The sequence below is a fragment of the Erithacus rubecula genome, assembly GCF_903797595.1.
Source record: "Erithacus rubecula genome assembly, chromosome: 34".
In the NCBI taxonomy this organism is placed as follows: domain Eukaryota; kingdom Metazoa; phylum Chordata; class Aves; order Passeriformes; family Muscicapidae; genus Erithacus; species Erithacus rubecula.
The window spans coordinates 953,659-960,794 of NC_136684.1; the positions used below are offsets into that span (position 1 = coordinate 953,659).

At 56.7% G+C, this 7,136-nt stretch overlaps 1 pseudogene across 1 annotated transcript; it reads right to left on the reverse strand.

Annotated features, from left to right (window-relative positions):
- Window positions 1-3,721: 3,721 nt before the first annotated feature.
- Window positions 3,722-5,751, reverse strand: LOC306814043 (vasopressin V2 receptor pseudogene; annotated as a pseudogene). Its single transcript, XR_013777868.1, has 3 exons — window positions 5,193-5,751; window positions 4,129-4,220; window positions 3,722-3,984 (listed from the first exon to the last, which is right to left on the reverse strand). The product of XR_013777868.1 is annotated as a vasopressin V2 receptor pseudogene (transcript).
- Between the last annotated feature and the right edge of the window lie 1,385 nt (window positions 5,752-7,136).

The following is a 7,136-nucleotide window of genomic DNA, read 5'->3' on the forward strand; positions in this document are numbered from 1 at the left end:
CCTGCACACCCCCTGGCACCCCCAAAGTTCAGGTCGGGTTGAAAGAATGAATGGAGAAATAAAGAAACACCTTCTGAAGCTGGTGATAGAAACCAAGATGCCGTGGGTACGGCTCCCGCCCCTGGCTTTGGCAAGAATAAGGGCCAGACCCAGGGAAGATATTCGATTATCTCCCTTTGAGTTAATGTTTGGAATTCCTTATCCTTGCAACTCTCAGCCTAGTGGGGGGATAGAGATAAGTGATGTGTATTTGAAGCATTATGTGTCTCGGGTACTGTCTCTTGTGAAATCTCTTCGACAGGAGGCTCAGCTGGCACAGACCCTGCCTTTGGACTTTGCTGTTCACAACATCCAGCCAGGAGATTGGGTCCTAGTTAAGGAGTATAAAGAAGCACCACTGGTGGTGAAGTGACGTGGACCTTTCCAGGTGTTGCTGACCACAGAAACAGCCGTCAAGACAGCTGAACACGGGTGGACCCATCACACTCGGGTCAAGGTCTCTAAGGCCCCAGAGATTTGGACATCTCAGTTGGAGGAGAAGGACAGGAAGCCGCGACTGACACTCCGCAGGGGCGGACTGGAGCAGTAGCAAGTGCGTCGACATCGAGGGAAGCCTCGTGTGCCTACCCACGGACTGCCTGCTGAAATAAGTTTGTGTGGGCATCCCACCTCTCGGATCTCCAGTCACTGGGGGGCCAGCCCTTTGCTGTCACTGTTTTCCTTTATATTAAGCTGTTTCTGTGCCTTCACTCACCACAGGTGCAGAAGACAACGTGAAAGTAAAAATTAGGTTAGGGAATTACATAACCCAGTTACAATGTTTCTCTTAGTGATCTTACCTTTATACTGTCAGTTAGGACGGGGCCAGGAATGGAAAACAAGTTTTTAACCTTAGGAGAAGAAGTAGCAAAAACCTTTAACCTTAGCAATTGCTGGGTCTGTGGGGGGGCAGGAGGATCTGAAAACTGGCCATGGGTGGCCAACCTAAATGGTGGGTTAGCACCCTGAGTGAAGTCCATAATGGAACAGGATTCTGGGATGAAGAAGGAAGTCCATGGCAGCTTCATTCTTCTGAAAGAGGCACTTATTGTCTAAATAGAACAGGAAGCATATACGTGGGGAAAAGTGTTTGTAACTGGACTTTATCTTTGGGTTTAGATTGTTGGACCCCCAAATGCCTTCCTTATGATTGTTCCAGATATCAGGGCAAATGGAATCAAACTCATGTTAAGCTCTTAAATGGTAGTTGGGTAAAGTGTTCCTACCATACTTACCAGAAAGATTTGGAAGGCTGTAAAGCAGTGGGGAGGGATAAGTTTTTTTGACTCCTTATTTTTAAGCTGCCCCCGAGATAATTCCACAAGTAGGACACATGTTGTTCGTGACTATCAGTGGAAGTGGCAACACTGGAATGGAACTCAAACTCTTTTTAGCAGGTTCTGGTCCCAATCTAATAAAACAGATCTGGGATGTAACTGCAGCTGGAAACCTCATGTGGGAGCATGGAAGTGCAAATACTGTGATTCTTATGGTGGGGCAACTATTCTTGGGGGACCACTAGGCCCAGGAAGCAAGCTGTATTTTGACCCCCCAGTAGATCATGAAAATTGGGAAGGTCCCTTTGCCAACGGGACGTGGGCTTTAAAGGGGCATTACTGGATTTGTGGCCAATATGCCTATCGCAGGTTACCCCCAAACTGGTCAGGAATATTTTATGTGGGGTATATCAGACCACTGTTCTTTCTGCTACCACAAGTTTAGGGAAACCAGTTAGGAATCAAGGTATATGATGATCTAATCAGGAAAAAGCGGTCAATTGATGTATCCTTGGCTGGGGGGAGCAGCCAAAAGTGGGGTAATGATGAGTGGCCAGCTGAACAAATCATACAACACTATGGCCCAGCCACTTGGAATCCTAGTGAATTAATATCAGGTGCCAGAGAAACCATTTATAATTCAAATCGGATAATTAGGTTACAAGCTGTCTTTGAAATAGTAAGTAACCAGACAGCTACAGCTCTTGACCTTCTTGCTGACCAATCTACTCAGATAAGAAATGCAATATTTCAACACCGGATGGTATTAGACTACTTATTAGCAAAAGAAGGGGGCGTGTGTGGCAAATTAAATGACTCAAACTGCTGTTTGCAAATAAATGACACTAGAAAAGTGGTGAAACAAATAGCAAAAGGAATAAGAAAGTTAGCTCATGTACATATCCAAACATGGAAAGGATGGGAATGGGACATGTTTTCATGGCTACCTGGTGGACTGTGGGTTAAACAACTGCTTTTTTCTTATGTGTTGTAGCAACTCTACTCTTTTACCATGCATGATCCCTTGCTTAATACAACTTATTCAACATGTGATCAAGGGGATGCAAGTTATAGCCATGCCTACTGACCCAGAGATGGCTACAAAAGGACAGAAATTGATGTCATTGCAAATAATTGCAAAACCAAAAAGGACACAAGAACAAGAAATTAAGACAATGATAGCTAAAGTTTGTAAAGACAATTACTAAAAATAAAAGAGGAGGGATTGAGAGGAATGTTACATTTGTCTTTATAAACAAACTGTAGATCTTTTGGTAGGTAAAGTTAGCACCTATAGATAAAAGAAACAATGGGAGGGATTACACTGATTGATGAATGGAAAAAGAGATTTGCCTTTACAAACAAACTGTAGGTTTGCTGGTAAATAAAATTGGGTAACAGAAGATGAAAGAAGCAACGGGGAGGGGGAAAACTGAATTCTACAAGAATTAAAAATTAAAAGGGAGGGTTATACATTAGAGGGGAATGTCAGGTGTCAGGCGTTCCGGGAAGTCTGTGCCTCTCGAGTACCTCAGCCAATGGGGAAAGAGAGAGGGAAAAGCGGCTGGGAAAATAGGATAAAAAGGGAGGCTGCGTCCTCCAAAAATTCAAGAGATCCCAGGGGAATGCCCCATGGCCTCTCCCTTTATTCGAATAAAGCAAAAAGGACTCCTCTGTCTCCTTTTTGGACATAAACCTCTGGTGTTTGTGGGTTAATTTCCCTTACACGGGGATCCCCAAAACAGCATGGGGAGCCCAGAATTGTGGTTTGAGGGGGTCAGGGATCCCAAAAACAGGGTAGGACCCCCACCTGTGGTTTAGGGTCAGGGGATCCCCAAAACAGGGTGAAGAACCCAAACTGGGGTTTGGGGGTCAGGGGATCCCCAAAACAGGGTGAGGAGCCCAAATTGGGGTTTGGGGTGGGCGCCGTTCTGCAGGTGCCGTTTCTCCCTGCATCCTCACATTACCCAAGATTCCCAAAGTTTGGGGCAAACCTCAGAAAAAGAACCCAAAATCTTTCCCATAAATAAGATTTCTCTCATTTTTGGGGATTTTTCCCCTCCTTTTTCCCCTTTTTTTGGACTGAGTTGTCTCATTTTTTGGGAGGAAAATTTTCCCAACGTCCCACAAGAAAATCGGGGAGATTCGGGGTAAAATTTTGCTTTATTGGTGATGGGTTTGCACAGAGCGACCCCAAATGTGACAGGAGGGACCCCAAATGTGACAGGAGCACCTTGTGACCCCAAATGTGACAAGAGCCCCTCAGATGAACCCCAAATGTGACACGAGCCACCCAAGTGACCCCAAATATTACAGGAGGGACCCCAAATGTGACAAGAGTCCCTTGTGTGACCCCAAATGTGACACAAGCCCTTTGAGTGACATGACACCCCCCCCCCCCACCATGTGTCCCCAGGTCCCCTCGTGTGTCCCTTGTGTGTCCTCGTGTCACACAAGTCACCTGTGTGAGCCCTGTCCTTGTGTCACCTCCTGTCACCTCGTGTGACGCTGGGGGTGGCGGCAGGGACAGGGGACACACAGCACGGCTCTGTGTCACCCCTGGGTCACTGTGTGTGACCCCCTGTCACTCTGTGTCACTCTGTGTCACTCTGTGTCACCCCGTGTGTCCCCTCTGGTGGCGGCAGGGACACAGCACTCTGGCCATGGCCTGGTGTCACTGTGTGTCACTGTGTGTCACTGTGTCACCCCCCGGTGGTGGCAGGGACACAACACTCTGGCCATGGCCTGGTGTCACTGTGTGTCACTGTGTCACCCCCCGGTGGCGGCAGGGACACAGCACTCTGGCCATGGCCCGGGCCAGGGTGGCACTGAAGGCGGCCGAGATCCAGGGGTTGGTGCAGCTGGTCAGGCTGGCCAGGAGCATCAGGATGGTGAAAGCGGGGCCTGGGGACAGGGGACAGGGGACACCGGTGATACTTGGGACACCTGGGGACACCTGGGGACACCCCACGGCACCGCCAAGGACACCCCGGGCTCTGGGAAGGGACGTTCGGTGACACTTACCCACCCCAGCCAGAGGCCACGCCCCTTTCCCCGTGTCCTCTGTCCCCGTGTCCCCTGTCGCTGTCACCTTCCCGTGGCGCTCGCGGGTCCCCACCCCTGTCCCCGTCCCCATCCCTGTCCCATCCCCATATCCCCATGTCCCCCTGTCGCTGTCACCTTCCCGCGACGCCCGCGGGTCTCCGTGTCCCCATGCCCATGTCCCCGTCCCCATGTCCCCCTGTCCCTGTCCCCCGTCGCTGTCACCTTCCCGCGGCGCCCGTGGGTCCCCATCTCCATCCCCTATCCCCACCCATGTCCCCATCCCCCCGTGTCACCATCCCCTGTCACCATGTCCCCTGTCACCTTCGCGCGGTGCCCGCGGGTCCCCATCCCCCCATGTCCCCATCCCCTGTCCCCAAGTCCCCTGTCACCTTCGCGCGGCGCCCGCGGGTCCCCATCCCCCCATGGCCCCATATCCCTGTCCCCATGTCCCCTGTCACCTTCCCGCGGCGCTCGCGGGTCCCCATCCCCCCATGTCCCCATGCCCATGCCCTTGTCCCCATGTCCCTGTCGCTGTCACCTTCTCGCGGCGCCCGCGGGTCCCCATCCCCTGTCCCCATGTCCCTGTCGCTGTCACCTTCCCGCGGTGCCCGTGGGTCCCCATCCCGCCATGTCCCCATGCCCATGTCCCTGTCCCCATGTCCCCATCGCTGTCACCTTCCCGCGGCGCCCGCGGGTCCCCATCCCCCCATGGCCCCATCCCCTGTCCCCATGTCCCCATGTCCCCTGTCACCTTCTCGCGGCGCCCGCGAGTCCCCATCCCCCCATGTCCCCATGTCCATGCCCCTGTCCCCTTGTCCCCGTCGCTGTCACCTTCTCGCGGCGCCCGCGGGTCCCACACGGCCCAGAGCTGCGCGCAGAAGAAGGGGCTCCAGCAGAGCACGAACACGCCCAGCACCACGGCGGCCATGCGGTGGCTCCTGGCGCGGGCCCGCGCGAGCCCTCCGGGGCCACCGGGGACCCCCCGCGAGCCGCGCAGCGCGCGGGTCACGGCCACCTGCAGGGCGGCCAGCAGCAGCGCGGGGGCCACCAGCACGGCCAGCGCCACCCAGGTCACGTAGGCCCGGGCTCCCCAGGGCTGCGCGAAGGTCGCCCAGCAGTCGCTCTCGCCCGGGGCCACCTCGCGCTGCCCGAAGATGCCAACCTGAGGCAGCCCGAAGAGCAGCGCCAGAGCCCAGGCCGTGGCCAGCGCGTCCCAGCGCCTGCGAGCCGTGGCCAGAGCCGAGCGAGCCCAGCGCGGCCCCGAGCGAGCCCAGCGCGCGGCCGCCCGCCACCACCCCGGGCTGGCCACGGAGACCCCCGTGGTCACCCAGGACTCCCCTGTGGTGGTCCCAGACCCAGCTGGGGTGGCCCAGGACCCCCCCCGTGGTGGCTTGAGACGCCCCCGTTGTGGCTTGAGGCACTCCCGTAGTGGCCACAGATCCCCCCGTCGCGTCCCCGGGACCCCCCATGGTGGCCCCAGACCCACCCGTGGTGGCCCCAGACCCAGCTGGAGTGGCTTGAGGCGCTTCCATGGTGGTCCCAGACCCCCCTGTGGTGGTCACAGATCCCTCCATGGTGGCCCAGGACCCCCCCAGGGTGGCTTGGGACAAGGACCTTGTGGGCTTCTGGGACAAGGACGGTGATGGGGACATTGGGGTGACATGGGGGGACATCGAGGTGCCACTTGGACTTGGGGACATCAAGGGAACACTGAGGGACTCTGGGATGCCACTGGGACCTAGTGGCACTGGGGACACACGGAGGGACACCGGGGTGCCATTGGGGCTTGGGGACATTGGGGTGACATGGGGGGACACTGGGGTGCCATTGGGGCTTGGTGGCACTGGGGTGATATGAAGGATTGGGGACACTGGGGTGACACCGAGGTCCGGGGGGCACAGAGCGGGGGTGGCAGCGCCGCTGTCGCCGCCTCCCCAGCTCCCGGCAGGTTTCCAGGTGCCATCCCAGGTGTCCCTGCGTCCCCTGTCCCCGCTGCTGTCCCTGTGTCCCCACCCCCAGCACCCCTTGGCTCCCTGCGTGCCACCCCTGGTGACATCAGCGTCCCGATGTCCCCACCCCCAGCACCCCGCGTGTCCCCCGGGACCGCTCCGAGTGTCCCCAGTGTCCCCACGGCCCCGTGTCACACCCCGCGTGTCCCCAAACCCCCTCCGGTGCCACTCCCAGCACCTCCCACTCCCAGTGTCCCCAGTGCCCTCAGCGTCCCCAGTGTCCCAGTGTCCCCTAGTTTGTCTTGGTGTCCCTCCCTGGGTGTCGCCATGTCCCCCCACCCCACTCCCAGTGCCACCAGTGTCCCCAACGTCCCCATGTTCCAGGATCCCATTCCCAGTGTTCCCAGTGCTCCCACTGTCCCCATTGTCTCCACGTCCTTGCAGCCCACTCCCAGTACTCCTAGTGCCCCCACCATTACTCCCAGTGTCCCCATGTCTCTGCACCCCACTCCCAGTGCCCCCAGTGCTCCCTGTATTCCCAGTGCTCCCACTGCCTGCATTATTCCCTGTATTCCCAGTGCTCCCAGTGTCCTCAGTGCCCCTAGTGCCCCCATTATTCCCAGTGCTCCAAGTTCTCCCATTATTCCCGTTATTCCCAGTGCCCCCACCATTCCTTGTATTCCCAGTGCTCCCAGTCCCCCCCCCCCCCCCCCGCCCCCTCCCCCTCCCGCAGCATCCCCCTGCCCGGCTGCCCCCTCCCCTCCCCCCGCCCAGCGGGTGGCAGATGGCCCGGTGGCGATCCCAAGCCATGGCTACCGCCACTAGG